The sequence below is a fragment of the Panthera pardus genome, unplaced genomic scaffold (genome assembly GCF_024362965.1).
Source record: "Panthera pardus isolate Hobbes unplaced genomic scaffold, ASM2436296v1 HiC_scaffold_17, whole genome shotgun sequence".
In the NCBI taxonomy this organism is placed as follows: domain Eukaryota; kingdom Metazoa; phylum Chordata; class Mammalia; order Carnivora; family Felidae; genus Panthera; species Panthera pardus.
This window is the reverse complement of record NW_026526732.1, coordinates 13,185,143-13,200,075: the sequence shown is the minus strand read 5'-3', so window position 1 is coordinate 13,200,075 and position 14,933 is coordinate 13,185,143. Positions and strand designations below refer to the sequence as shown.

At 42.1% G+C, this 14,933-nt stretch overlaps 1 protein-coding gene across 4 annotated transcripts in view; it reads right to left on the bottom strand.

The window, feature by feature from the left end:
* Positions 1-11,155, bottom strand: part of IPCEF1 (interaction protein for cytohesin exchange factors 1) — a 181,759-nt gene extending 170,604 nt beyond the window's left edge. For 2 of the 4 annotated variants that reach the window (XM_019412629.2, XM_019412631.2), the window contains exon 1: positions 11,031-11,155. The gene's annotated coding sequence lies outside the window, so the exon portion shown is untranslated. Of the gene's footprint in view, positions 1-2,860; positions 2,889-11,030 lie in introns of those variants that run through there. The other 2 variants (XM_019412633.2, XM_019412630.2) reach the window with 2 other exon arrangements.
* Positions 11,156-14,933: the final 3,778 nt, after the last annotated feature.

Here is a 14,933-nt window from a genome sequence, read left to right as displayed (position 1 = left end):
ATCACTATACATTGCCTCCAACACTCCCAGGGGCAAAAATAGCCTTGCTTAGTTCTGAAGTTTGACACAGCTTTTTCCACAGTCTATTGGCTAAAGGTGAACCTTAATAAATGAATCTTTTGTTTCCATGTTTTAAAGACACAGCTCCCACCAAGAACATTCTGCTACAATTTCATTAATTCACATTTATACACATGCAACTAAACAATCAAGGACCATGACATTTTCATACCTGATACCCTGCAAGACATTTGGCCTACTGATAACGTTTTATGAAGCAAATTCAACTTCTGGGGAAAGCCTGTGAATGACAAGTAGTTATCTGAGAGTCTAAGCTTAATAAATCAAGAAGATAAAATTTGTTGTTTTGTGTGTGTATTTAAAAACTTTCTGATTAAAAAATCTTGAAAAAGTTTGAAGAGATTCTCTCCTTCAGGGATTTAAGCATTTTGTGGAAGTTCTGAGGCAATTCCCACCTCTTCTATGCCAGTTAAGAGTGCCCTTCTCCACCTCCATCTTGTGCAGACTTCCAAATCATCAAGCCTTTGACAGAAAGACATTTAAAATGAGGAAAACTGAAATAACCTTACAAAATAAGTGATGCAGTCTTTGCTGCTGGGCAGTTAATATTTAGAGGGTCTAGATCAGGCATTCGTCACCTCAAGGTTGGGTATGTAGGCCAACTGTGTTGGCGATCTGAATTAGCTCTCAGTTGGAAAGATCTGACTGGCTAATGCACACATTGGTGTTAGTAACTCATAACAACGTAAAGACCTTTCTCTTCTAAGAATGTGTCCATTTTAACCCAGATATAACAGTGAAGAACATCTAGGACTCAAGAAATCTAGGCAGTGAACTGAGTGGTATTTCCAGCAAGCTATGCATAGCAATCACAACAAGCTATACACAGAAATCACAAAATCTCTTTGGATTTCAGCTCTCTATCCATTAAGTGGCAGCATTAGAGTAAATGGGGTCTAAATTCCCTCTTAGCTAAAATAGGTTTGGCATCTGATTCTATGGTGTGACATTGACACCAGGCACCTGAGACAGACGAGTAGGGGCCTCCCAACCTACGCAAGTGTAAGGTTAAGAATACTTGCCTGACGGGATAACCCACTGAGGCATAGAAAATGATTAAACTTGAACTCAAACTTCACCTTGATGATAAATCAGTAGAGACAACTTATTAATAAAGGCCAGGCAATAGAATGCTCCAAAGGGGGAAAACCTCCTGTAGCAGACAATAAACTAGAGTGCAAGACTCAGCTCAGCCATTTCTGGCTTGGACACACCATGGAACCATTCTGAGCCTCAGTTTCCTCAATGGATGTGTTACTATCTGGCCCACATACGGACAGCACAAAGTCTTTGTATCAATATAAGAAAATGCACATACACAACGCTCAGTTAATTGTAAAGCAGCCACAGCTCAGAGCTTCCACGTGAATAGGCATTTAGGATTTAGAAGGACATCTCCATGTGAAAGAACAGAACAAAAACAAAAAAGCTAGAAAAACATTTTTGAAGAAGCAGCTTCCTACTTGCCCAATCCTAAGCTATAGACACCGAAACGTCCATAGGTGAAACTTCTCCAGGCTCTCCAAGAGAATAGAGGAGACTGTCAATGGAAAGGTCTCCATAATAAAAAGACTGCTAAACCTAAGTCTTTGTCGTACTTGCTCAACGCCCCAGAGGATGCAAGCAAAGAATCACAGGATCTTTCCTTTACACCAGGAGACCAGACACATGCCGAGGAGGTAAGCACAGGGTAGAGGTCAGTGGACACATTAGTCCAAGGTACCCGAGTAATCATAAAGAAGAGGTACAGAATCTGGGGGTAGGGGGAAAGAAAAGATATTTGGCCACAGCCAAGACTGCCTGGGGACTATTGATTGGGGTGAACAGGGGAAAAAAAAGAAGAAAGTTTTTCTTACCTGAATGACCAGCTGGCCAGGAAGAGAAGTATTAGATACCAAAGCTAACTTGACCCAGGGACAAGCACAAGTACACAATATCAATGTGTAAGACAGTATGATCGGACAAAGTGCTGTCAATCCCTAAATGAGGGAAGAAGAGAATCTAATGGCTGTTCTAAACATGACACCTAACCAAGTTCATTTGTTTTGATCAACTTTCCACGAATTTTCGGAAGAGTATAAGAAAAACATCCCAAGAATGTTGGGTAAAAATTCAACTTTAAACATGACGATAAATAATGTCAGTGCATATGGGTAACCCTGCTGCCAAGAAGAAACTGAGTGGGGAACGAGAGTTAGATCAAGACTGGAAGGATGTGTGTTCTGATCATTTTGTTGAACAACAGTTGAAAAAATTTGAAGCCAGGGAATTTCCCAAGAGAGAAACTCTGGAGGCAGCAAGACTGAGAGCCAAGAAGTAAATCAGAGTAGACGCTATAGTTGAAAGGCTTAGGGAGAAATTTAAGAGAGATAGAGCATAATGCCTTAAGGTAGAAGTGGTAGAAAGCCCTGAGTCCTGAAGTCTTATAGAAGTGATAATTTGGATATATGATCCATCCTGAAAGAGCTGAATCCAGGAGGATGAGTACAGAGAAAGACCCCACATTTGACCAAAGTGGAGCCTTTGAGAGCAATGGTAAGAAACACGAGCCTGTGGGGCATAGACAGAGGTCCTCAATGCCCGAAGTCAGTCCAGGATCAGGAAGGGAAGCTCTTGCTGGTTGGCTCCCAACGCAAAGCACACAGGAGTCGATACTGAATGCAAAGTAAAAATGACCACACCCCATGTCTAGAATGCTGCTGCTAGGAAGAATACCAAAACTTGAAAGCGAAGTCACCTCAGAGAGCATCCCTGAGGCTTACTTGCTCTGCTCACTTACTCTGCTTTGGTAAATGCTCTGGTGTCTCTCTCCTCGCACTAGCTTGCTGGCTGCTCAGCTCCGAATAGCTGGCGTTCCTCTCAAGGCAATGGATTTATTTGTACATAACTTTGGAACGTTTACGAGTGTTCACAAAATGAAACTAAATGGTACTCTTGTCCTAGCTCAAACCTTGTTTGACAATTCTCTCTCAAGTCCCTATTACCTACGCAAAAGTGGCTCTACTTGATTAATCAAGTTGAAAACCCAGCTACAGGAAATCTCGGCAATTTGTGTTCCAGGGTGAAATCTAGTTCTAGCTGGAAAACTTTGGCCACATTTGACCAAGAGACTTCAAGTTCAGATCCTTCTCTTTGACAGATGGCTGTAACTAAATCTAACCAAGAAAAGGTACCGTTAATTCATATGATATAAGGGACCTTAAAAGGTATTCTTGTTGGTTCTCTTGCAATAAAACACCTGGAAAATATTAGGTATTCAATAGGCATGTGGTAAATGTTGAATATTCAAAAACAGGCTCCCATCACATTATATGATTTACATTCAGACTCACTAGTGAGAACAATCATTTGCCTTTTTTTTTTTTTTTTTTTTTTTTTTGGCCAGGACGGCAAGAGAGTGTAGGATATATGGTCCAACAAGGAACCAGAAAATAAGGCTTCTAGCAAAATGTGCTTCAGACTTTCAACAGGTGGAAAGAACAAGGTCGTTATAACTGACCTGCAATTTAAATGAATTGATAACACGTTCTTGTTGCAAACATTAATTTGCTAAATGAGCAGAATCGTCAAATATGTTCCAGAAGCAAACCTCCCCAATACTATGCTATACTCTGCAGTATCCAAACAGAATAATCATAAACAAGTAGCCTAAAAAGTATGGTTTCTGTGTTGGAAGCCATTGGCTCAATTTTTGAAAAGATTAAAGGTCTTACATTAAACGTGACTTAGTGTAAGCTCACCACTTCTAATCTATAGGAATGAACAATGTTAAATTGAGGCTCCTGGGAAGTATTCTGAGTCAGCTTCATTTCTTTCCTGAGAGGTCTGTATTTTCCTATTTTAAACCAAGGTTCAGTATCAATATACACATTTGCCCATAAGTAGTTAAGTGTTCTGTTTCTCTCTGACATTACAGAAGAGTGCACGAGACTCCTAAGAAAGCATTTTCCTCCATGAGAGGAAAAAAAGAACTCCTACCCTGTTCAAATTTGAAATCAAATTTCACAAATTTCTGCCGAGCATTTTCAAAGAGAGTATATAAAATGAATAACAAGTCTAAAGAAAACTATGGATCAATTAAAAAGGGAAGCAAAACTATATTTTTAGTTTTGTGCAGATTAAGTGATTAGCCTCACACAATGATGTTTTCCTACTAAAAGAATGTTGTTCTCCTAGGGGTAATTACGGTAATAAGAATTAGGGTAATTTAAACTCTATTGAAAAGGGGATTTAAGAGATTTTTTAAGGAGATTCTTATGTTGCAGAGAAACCCAAGAATATGCTTGAAATCCTGGTTATTTGTGCTGTCATTAATAGCTATGCAGGAACCGCATTAATTTTATGTATCAAAGGGATCAACAATTATAGATTAACCCACTATAATCACCTGATATCTCTTTAACTGGAGAGTTTCCATTTGCTAGATGCTTAGATTGCAGTTGTAGATTTTATACTGATGGTCCCAAAGTACCATCACATTACATTATTTTCCAAATCAGAATATTTAAACTTTTCTTCCAATATACAACTTGCAGAAGAAAATATCCTCCCAAGTAGCCACAAACGTTTCATGTCTAGCAAATGACCACATTGATCCAATAATCTGGAATCCCTAGCTAGATTCAATTTATGAAAGGATGCCCTTTTATGGATTTCGCAACAGCCTGATTTTCATTTTGTAAATGTCTTTCATTGTTCAGTGCCTTTATTCATCCGCATTCAATGATGAAGTGACTCTACTGTTAAAGGCCCAATGCCACAGGTTAAATCAGATAAATGAGTCATGCCGGATCTGCTCCCTAAAAGTGCTTGCCAGCAATACGGATGAGTTTATCACTAGCACTTAAAATGACTTTTATTCTTTCCCCTTGTATGTTTTCTAGGGCTGTAGTAACAAAGTCCTACCAACTGGGTGGCTCAAAACAACAAGAAATTATGCCTTCACAGTTCTGGAGACCAGAAGTCTGAAATCAAGATGTTGGCAGGGCCCTGCTCCCTCCTAAACTGTAAGGGAGAGTCCTTCCTTGCCTGTTCCTAGACTTCTGGTGCTGGGTGGCTATTCATTGGCATTCGTTGGCTTGCAGCTCTGTACCTCCAGTCTCTGTTTTCATCATCGCACGGCATTCTCCCTGTGCGGCTGTCTTTACAAGGCTGCCTTATTAGGACACCAGTCGTATTGGATTAGGGGTCCAATCCATGATGAAACTCACTTTAATTCAACTAATGACAACCACAACTACTTTATTTTCAAATAAGGTCACGTTCTGAAGTACAGGGGGCTAGGGCCCCAGCATATCTTTTGGGGGGAGGGAGGCACAACTGAGCCAATAACACCCCCTAATACCTTTAATCCTCCTCTGCCACAAAGCTCTTGTATGCCAAATGAGTCTCTACATGGTCAGAAACTGGAATAGGAGTGAGGACAGAAGTCCCCATTGGTTTATAACGTGTTTGCTTTCTTCCACACCATACAGCATGCTGGTTGGGAATTTTTATCCCAGTTTTTATAGATGAGAAGACTCACGTTAAATGGCTCAGTTGGTAGCACCCAACTGTTACACGTCACGGGCAGCCTGGGTCTCCTCACTTCTGGCTCTCAGCTGTCCCCACTAATACATAGAGCCTAATATAAAGGCCCATCCAGTAGGAGTCCACTGACACTCAAAATGCAAATTGAATGTTTTCAAATCAGATAAGGTATTATTATAAAAGGGTCCCAAGAAGGATCCTTGTGGTGATGAAACTGTGTACCTTGACTGGGGCTGTGGATAGCCCGGGGATGGTCCTGAGCACCTTGAATGCCATTGTCCCCCAGGCCTCTTTCCTGCCTGCCAGTTTGGGTGATGGTCCCCACATAATCCCACCAGACTGCCTAGAAGTTGGCTACGGTGACAACCATACATGCCATCGTGTCAGGGCATGGGAAATTAGCTGAAGAAAAAGGAAAAATTCCTTTTTATTACCTCCTCAGTCAGGAAATGGAAAGGAAGTTCACTTAAAGAGATTTCAAAGTAAACGATGCATCTGCTCAGACCCACGCTTAGCCTCCTAATTCTTGGCCTGGAACCACTAGTTTATGTAAGAAGATCTCTAGTGTGAATGAAAACAACAGAGGGCCCGGTAGCACCGTGGTCAGGCCACAGGGGAGACACACAGAGATCTGGGTTTGAGCCCCGTCTCTGCCCCTGCATTGTGTGGGGGTTTAGACAGAGTACTTTTCCTCTCTGGCCTTCAGGTTCACGGAGATGCCAACGGTGCTGTCGCTTAGGGTTGTTTCGAGCAGTGACTGAAATTGTTCATGTAGAGTGAAAGTGCCAGTTATAGTGCCTGGAACACATAGCAAGTGTTCAATAATATCATTGGTCTTTATTCAGTGCTCCACACGTAAAATGTTCAGAAAATGCTACGGACTCAATTCAAAAGTCTGTTGTGCCTCTATTTCTAGTTCAGTTCATACTCCGCCCTGGGCTGTTTGGGCATGAGGTTTCTTGTCTGTTAGGTTAATTCTTGCGTTTCTAATCTTAACTCATTTTCATTAATGTATTCAGACATTTTTGAAAGGGTTTATCCACATTCTAGTAATTGGGTGAATTTAAGCTAGCTGAATTTCACTTTTCAAATGCTTCTATTTCAACAGTCATTCAGTTTGGGAGCCCTGGCTTTGGCTCGCAACCGTTCATCTTTTGCCTCTTTGGCAAATATCTCTCACTTGATCATTTCTGAGACAAAGGAGATTTGCTCACTACCTAGAAACCCAAATATTTGATTCCAGTTTAGTCTCTGATCGGCGACTCCTGCATAGTGACAGGCTGGCACCATGAGATGGGATGGCCAAGGCCCTACAACAAGAATTATTTCTTGACTTCACAAAAACGTTTTTCTGATCTCTCCCTATGTATGCCAAGATGGTAAAGATAAATCAATATGCCCTAAAAGAATTAATTTGTCTTGGGGCAACTGGGTGGCTCAGGTGGTTAAGCATCCGACTCTTGATTCTGGATCAGGTCATGATCTCTTGGTTCATAAGTTTGAGCTTGTGCCAAACAAGCCGCACTGTTAGTGCAGAACCTCACTGAGATCCTCTCTGTCTCTCCCTCCCTTTCCCTCCCTCTGTCTCTCTCTCTCTCTCAAAAATAAATAAATAAACATTTTAAAAAATTAAGTAATCTACTCTTATGCTGTCAAGTCTAAATTTAATTTAGAACTATTAACTATTGAATTCACTGTTGAACTTGCCAGAAAGTCATCAAATACAGGTTTAGAGGCAGTTATACATCATCCAAAGAAAATAACCCATTCTTATGTGATTATAGGCACTAATGAGACCAGTCAGTCCCAGGTAAGATCTTACTTGCTTATTCTCACTTCAGAGCTTTCACATTACTCCATACCAGTCTTAATCTCAAAAGGAATCCCTGTACAGAGATTAAACAACACAAATTGTGTCATTTCTTAGATTGCAATGAACACAAACATCAGCACACTATAACTAAGAAGCTACTTTTGTTTCATTCATTCGTTTATTTTAAATTATTTATTTATTTTAGAAGGAGAGGGTGTGAGCCAGGGAGAGAGGCAGAGGGAGAGAGGGAATCTCAAGGAAGCTCCATGCTAAGTGTGGAGCCCCAGCAAGGGGCTTGAGCTTATGACTCTGGGATCACGAGCCGAGCTGAAATCAAGAGTCAGCCACACTTGGGGCGCCTGGGTGGCTCATCGGTTAAGCGTCTGACTTCGGCTCAGGTCATGATCTCACGGTCCGTGAGTTCGAGCCCCGCGTCGGGCTCTGTGCTGACAGCTCAGAGCCTGGAGCCTGTTTCAGATTCTGTGTCTCCCTCTCTCTCTGCTCCTCCCCCATTCATGCTCTGTCTCTCTCTGTCTCAAAAATAAATAAACGTTAAAAAAATAAAAAAAAATTAAAAAAAAAAAAAGAGTCAGCCACTCAACCCACTGAGCCACCCAGGCACCCCTGCTTTTGTTTTGTTTTTGGTGGAAAATTAAAAGAGGATTAAATTTTTGTTCACTTATTTTAATTCAACATTTACTTTGTATTCAGATGACTAAGGTAGTCCAGATATGCTCCACTAATGGAAAATGTGGCAAAACAATAGGAAAGTACAAAGACAAATGTAACTATCAGCTATAAATCCACTAATCATATAGTAACATTTAACATATTTACATCAATCTTGCTTCTCTACAATATTTTTTCATAGTTGACAAGGTTGTGCTTCTGCGTTTTTTGCTTAGCATTAATAAATGACAATACTTCCATAAGCATCACTGTATTGATGGTATTCCTTTATTTATTTATTATTTTTTATTTTTTAAAAAGATTTTTTAATATTTATTTTTGAGAGAGAGAGACAGAGCATGAGTAGGGGAGGGGCAGAGAGAGAGAGAGAGAGAGAGAGAGGGAAACAGAATCTGAAGCAGTTTCCAGGCTCTGAGCTGTCAGCACAGAGCCAATGTGGGGCTCGAACTCACAACCCATGAGATCACAACCTGAGCCAAAGTCGGATGCTCAACTGACTGAGCCACCCAGGCGCCCCTGGTATTCCTTTATTTAGATATACTGCCATGAGCTTAACTATCCTGATAATTAGGCTTATAACATTTATTTTTAATACATAATTTTTTAAAAGAATCATGCTTCTTTATGTAATTTAGAAAATACTGAAAAGCAAAAAGAAGAAAAGATAGGGGCTCCTGGATGGCTCAGTTGGTTGAACACCTGGCTCTTAATTTTGACTCAGGTCATGATCCCACGGTCGTGAGATCGAGCTCTGCCTTGGGCTCCACGCTGAGTATGGAACCTGCTTGGGATTCTCTCTCTCCCTCCCTCTGCCCCTCTCCCCTGCTTGCACTCTCTCTCTCTCTCTCTCTCAAATAAAAATAGTAATTTGTAAAGAAAAGATAAATTGGTAGTTAAATTTTTTAACGTAGCTGTGATGATTTGAAAGCTGAAGAAAATACCCTGACAACTGCCATTTCGTGAAGATCCACGAAGCAGCAGGCCCTGTGCAGTCAGATTTGTGATCTTTATGTACAACCCAAAAAGCTCAGAGTGTTATAATCACTGCACTACGGGTCCAGAGTTCACAGAGCTAGTAAGAGATAAATACAGATTTTTAATAGCCGGGTCTGACCCCAAGTTTATGTATTCTCCTGGCTGTGTCATACTGCTGTCCCATAACCACTCCGCTCAACCGCCATGTTTATGACCACCACCTCCAGTCTCCACTGTATCTCCACCCTCAGGGTTTCTTATCTCCATCGCCATGTCTTTTGATCCCATTCCTACATACCTTTTCTCCTCTCTTCACCTTTATGTTCTCCTCCTCTCCCGCTTCACTTTGACCTCCAGCAAGCATTTCCTTAAGTATCAGGGTAACAGAGGTAAAGCAAAGGCTACCCTACGACGATCATTGTATGAACAATCCCAATCATTTATCCATTCAGCAAAAACTGAGAGCGTACTATGTGGTACACACTGTTTTGAGTGCTCAGAGTATAGTAACTCCCCCATTTGTATAGGATTGTTTTCAACACCAAGAGCTCATATTTTAAGGATTTTCTTCATTTTCACCATATGAAACACGCGTGCAAATTGTCAACCTGTGTTTGCGTTACCAGTTCACACAGACTAGCCGTCCATGCTGGATGGAAAGCAGAAGTGAGCCGTTCGAGAAGGATACGCGAGTCAAAAGGAAAGTCTCAGGCAATAGTCATGAAGTAATTTCTTATCGCTTATTGCCACAGAAAACTACCGCAGGCAAGAACTTCCTATTTCCATACTCAGCTGATGTGTATTTGCTTAATGCAGCTTGCCTGCCATAGTTTATACACAGACCCTCTCCACAAAACACCCTTAATATATAGAAGGAGAGGAAAGGAAGAAAATCAAAACATCGATTAAAGAATGAGTACCTCAACAAATACATACACTGAAGTACTATTCCTCCTCATTTGCGTGAAAGAAACCCATATTCTTTCTGTTCCTATTTTCTATGTAAAATTATTAGCGTAGAGGAATCAGGTTCTATATATGACTATGCAATGCCTAGGACAGTACTAGGAACATCCAGGCCCCTACAGACAAATAAAATCTACTACTACAGTCAAAGATGCCTTGGAGAGTGACAACTCTGGCTTCTGCAATTAAATTTCTTTCACATATACACAATCAAAGAAAAGCAAATGCTCCAAATGTACTTGGTAAAAACCTGGGAACCAACACTACCTAAATTCTCATTTTTATACAGGTATTTTTTCAAGCCTGTGAGCTTTACTGACAGTAAAATCCCTTCTAGCTGCCCGCGTACAAAAGGGGGATTCTCTACAGAGAACACAGCTTCACAAAAGAGGGTGGCCACAGAGTGTTTCCCCAAGCAAACTCCTCAGGACCGAAACAAATGCTGAATTGTGCTTTTCTAAATCAAACCCTTGATCTGCAGTCCAAGCAACCGTCAATACAACATCCATTTAAGAAAGAGAAAAGAAGAATGAGCTTACAACCATTATCTAATTCTAAGAGAGCTAAAGAGCGACTTTAACACGGACTTCCCAGCAGCAGGTTTACGAAGAGCTGAGCAAACATCTTATCCCGAGAGTCACATTTTATTTTTTTAATTTTTTTTAAAGTTTCGAAAATTTATTTTGAAGGGGAGGGGCAGAGAGAGAGAGAGAGAGAGAGAGAGAATCCGAAGAAGGCTTCCCGCTGTCAGCACAAGAACCTGATTCAGGTTTCGATCTCATGAACCATGAGATCATGACCTGAGTGGAAACCAAGAGTCGGATTGTTAACCGACTGAGTCATCCAGGTGCCCCCGGAGTCACATTTTAAAACTCATCACCATTCTGAAGAGAGTGCTAGCATAGCAATTCCTTTGCCATCTTGACAAGCCAAGCAATGACTTCTGATACATCAGCCAAGGAGTGACTTTACTTACATGCAAGAAAAAGAGGGTAAATCCAAGAGCTGGCTAGTTATCCCTGAATTCGGAACACTCATAATCCACTGAGGCAAAGGTTGAGGGTTCCACTCTAAGCAACCACAGCTCTGGAGACTCAGTCTACGCAGGACTAGATTAGAAGCTGAGCACGGAGTAAAGCTCTTTCGAAAGAAGAGGAAGTATTTATCATCTCTACTTCCTCAATTTTCTTGTTCTTCCCTCTTATTGTTATTGATCCTTTCCTGGATTCCCAAATCCAGGGCACCGTGCACACAAAGTGGGTGTGTCCCATCTATCTGACTTCACGTATCCCTAAACGCTGCACAGTGGATTCATTTCCCAGGACACATGTACAAAACACTACCTGGTGCTACTTTCCTGTTTTGGAGGCAAAGATGTTTACGCACAGGCGTGGAGGGTGGGAACGTTCGCCAAGCTGTTCTCAGTGTGGTTAGTGGAGATGCCACTTGGTAACCATCATCCTCTTTTAGGCCCGGTCTTACTTCAAATTTCTCTTCTTTTTCCTAATAGTCCATAATGCTCTTCTAAATAGAGAGTAAAACCATCTTAGGGTAAAAAAAAAAAAAAAAAAAAAAAAAAGTCTTAGCCTGCCCCTGTTTTGCAGCACAAATAATAAATTCTCCCCCTGTTTTGCAGCACAAATAATAAATTCTCCAACAGCAAAACTTGTCTTTCCCACACCAGGCAAGGAAATGACGGGCTGAGAGTCAGAAATATTTGAACTCCCCACCGATAAATTCCTGCCCTCCCACCTCTCCTTTCCAACAGCAGCGTCTTGTTTCTTTAGCCCTTCTTGGGAAGAATACAATCTCACTATATTTATATTCTGCTTCCCAAGAGAAGGAAACAAACCATTAGAACTGAGCTCATGACCAATGCAGTCTTCCAGAATGTGGGAGCTACATCATTAGCATGTGTATTAGTTATCTGATTACGCTGATACTTAGAGGCTGAAAATAACAAACACCTGTGACCTCGAAGGTTGTGTGGGTCAGGAGTCTGGACCCAGGTTAACTGGGTTCTCCCACTAAGGGTCGCCCACAGGCTATAAATGCAGAGCGACAGCTGGGGCTGCAGCCGCCTCAAGGCTCGACTGGAGCAGTGAATCCTTCCAAGCTCACTCATGCGGTTGTTGGTAGGATTCAGTTTCTCCCAGCTATGAGACCGAGGGCCTCAGTTCATGCTAGCTGTGGACCAAGGCCACCCTCTGTTGTTTACCACATGGGCAGCTCACAACATGGCGGCTGGCTTCACCAGAGTGAAAAAGCAACAGTGAAAGCAAGTGAGAGTGAGGAGTACAGCTCCTTGTTAAAATCCTACATCTGGTCCTTCAGGCCTTACCATGGACGCTTACAAAGGCTTCCCCTGTCAGGCCACCTGGGGGAAGCTGGCCTCTCCACACCAGATTTGGTGTAAGTGCACTGCAATCTCCAAGGGGAATGGCCGTGAAGGTCTCAAGGGTCCCCTAGACCATCATGCTCTTTCACATAGTTACATCCTCAGTCGCAGGTGCCTCCATTCCAAGGTCTCTTTATCTGAGTCCTTGAGCCAAGGTCCTTTTCAGGTGCTTTTGCTGAAGCCTCTTTATGGAGGAGGAGAAGACTTGAAGACATCTTTCCTACCACTCAGTACTTCCTAGCCCTCCCCCGACACACACACACACACACACACACACACACACACACACACACACACACCCTAGTGTCCATAAAACTGCTGGATCCTTTTGTTCAGGGCTCCCTCAACATCAAGACAACCCCCACATCAGTGCTCGTCCACCTGACTCCACTGGTGCACCATTCCACGGGAGAAATGGAACAGGGGAAAAATTAGCGCTTCCTCCAGCTTTAGACTCTTGCTTATGCCCCTCCCAGTAAGTGACTAAAGCCTTAGTTCTTTCATTTTTGTCTTGTGGCTTTACTCAGCTACCCATTACCTGACAGCTCAGCTCTCCCTTTCCCAGCTCCGTTGAGCTCCCGACAGGAAAAACACAAGCAAGACAGAAGTCACAATTTTTGTAATCTATCCTCAGAAGTAATATCTCATCACTTCTGCCACATTGTGTTTGTTAGAAGAGAAGGTGGGGCACCTGGGTATCTTAGTCAGTTAAGTGTCTGACTTTTGATTTCGGATCAGGTCATGATCTCATGGTTGGTTCATGAGATCGAACCCAGAGTCAGGCTCTGTGCTGACGGCATGGGGTCTGCTTGAGAGTCTCTCTCTCCCTCTCTCTCTGTCTCTGCCCCTCCCCCACTTGCATGCATGCAGGTGCGTGCTCTCTCTCTCTCTCTCAAAATAAATAAATAAAGATTTAAAAAAAAAAAAAAAGAGGAGGGAGTCATGCAGTGTGAATTCCAGGGGCGGCAGGGATGATAGTTGACCATCTTTTAGATTTAGGTACAGTGTGTAAAATGTTAACCCAAATTCGAATCACCACTGTTCAGCCAAATGTTAACAAAAGGGAAAACCCATCTGAAGATAAAATCGTAAACATGGTCACACAGCTACAAGAAAATCTGAGACTTGTAGCCAGGCATTATATCCCGCAGCCCAAGATATACCAAGATCATACTGCTCAGACCTGAAAACCCAATGACCCTAATTATTCCGTCTCCAAGAAACAGACAAATTAACAGATAAGCAAACCCTACAATAAACTATACCACTAGCTGAGACTCTGCAATTTCAATCAAGAGAATAATTTTTCGCCTAACCACAAGCATGAGAAACCTCCAGGCAAACTCAGAGATTTCTTAGTGGGTTCAGATAATCTCCTTAAGCGTCCATTTCAATGGGATCAGAACTCCTCAACACCTGGCCTTTCCCCTCTTGACACTCAATGAGTCTCTCTGAAGGACGACCAGGCCGGGCTTCATTGCTGCAGCCCCAGCAACTCAGCATCAGTGCAAAAGCATACCGTTCCTTCCATCTTCCTTTGTAAGCATTTGTAAGGGCTGTTTCCTGGCCTACATCCAATGGGGACGAGGAGGAAATGGTCATTCTGGGTGGAGAAGTAAGCAATTCAGTTGACCTTAGATCTTCCTAAATTGAAGATGTGCCGAAAACAGATCACATTCCAGACAGAAACCAGTGGCATTTGATTCACGGTGTAACTGGCAAAAGACTAAAGACAACATTTTCCAAAGCCAAGTGGAGATCCTCTGTGTGTCATGTTTTGTGTCTCTGCTTCAGAAGTTATTAAATTTACAGATTAAACATAGCCTACACCCCAACATACCCGATGCCTCACAATCCAAATGTCAATTAAAAACTGTTAAAAATAGGTGATGTTGTTGGAGGAGCAGAGAAAGCAAGGACATATAATAAAGTTACCATTTGGTGAAAGTGATTGCCTTTGGGAAATAGAAAATAGTGGAAAAACTACTTCAGTCTCTGGTTTCAGACCTCTTCTAATTTCCTTTATATTCATTTCACAAGAAGACAAAAACTAAGACGAAAATCCAAGAGAAGTTTGAAAAGCTAGAGGCGCCTGGGTGGCTCAGTTGGTTAAGCGTCCGACTTCAGCTCAGGTCACGATCTCGCGGTCCGTGAGTTCGAGCCCCACGTCGGGCTCTGGGCTGATGGCTCAGAGCCTGGAGCCTGCTTCCGATTCTGTGTCTCCCTCTCTCTCTGCCCCTCCCCCATTCATGCTCTGTCTCTCTCTGTCTCAATAATAAATAAAGGTTAAAAAAAAATTTTTAAAAAAAAAAAGAAAGAAAAGAAAAGCTAGGGGTGCCTGGGTGGCTCAGTCAGTTAAGCATCCCACTGAAACTCAGGTCATGATCTCATGGTTTGTGAGTTCAAGCCCCCTGTAGGGCTCCACACTGACAGCTCAGAGCCTGGAGCCTGCTTCAGATTCTGTGTCTCCCTCCCTCTCTC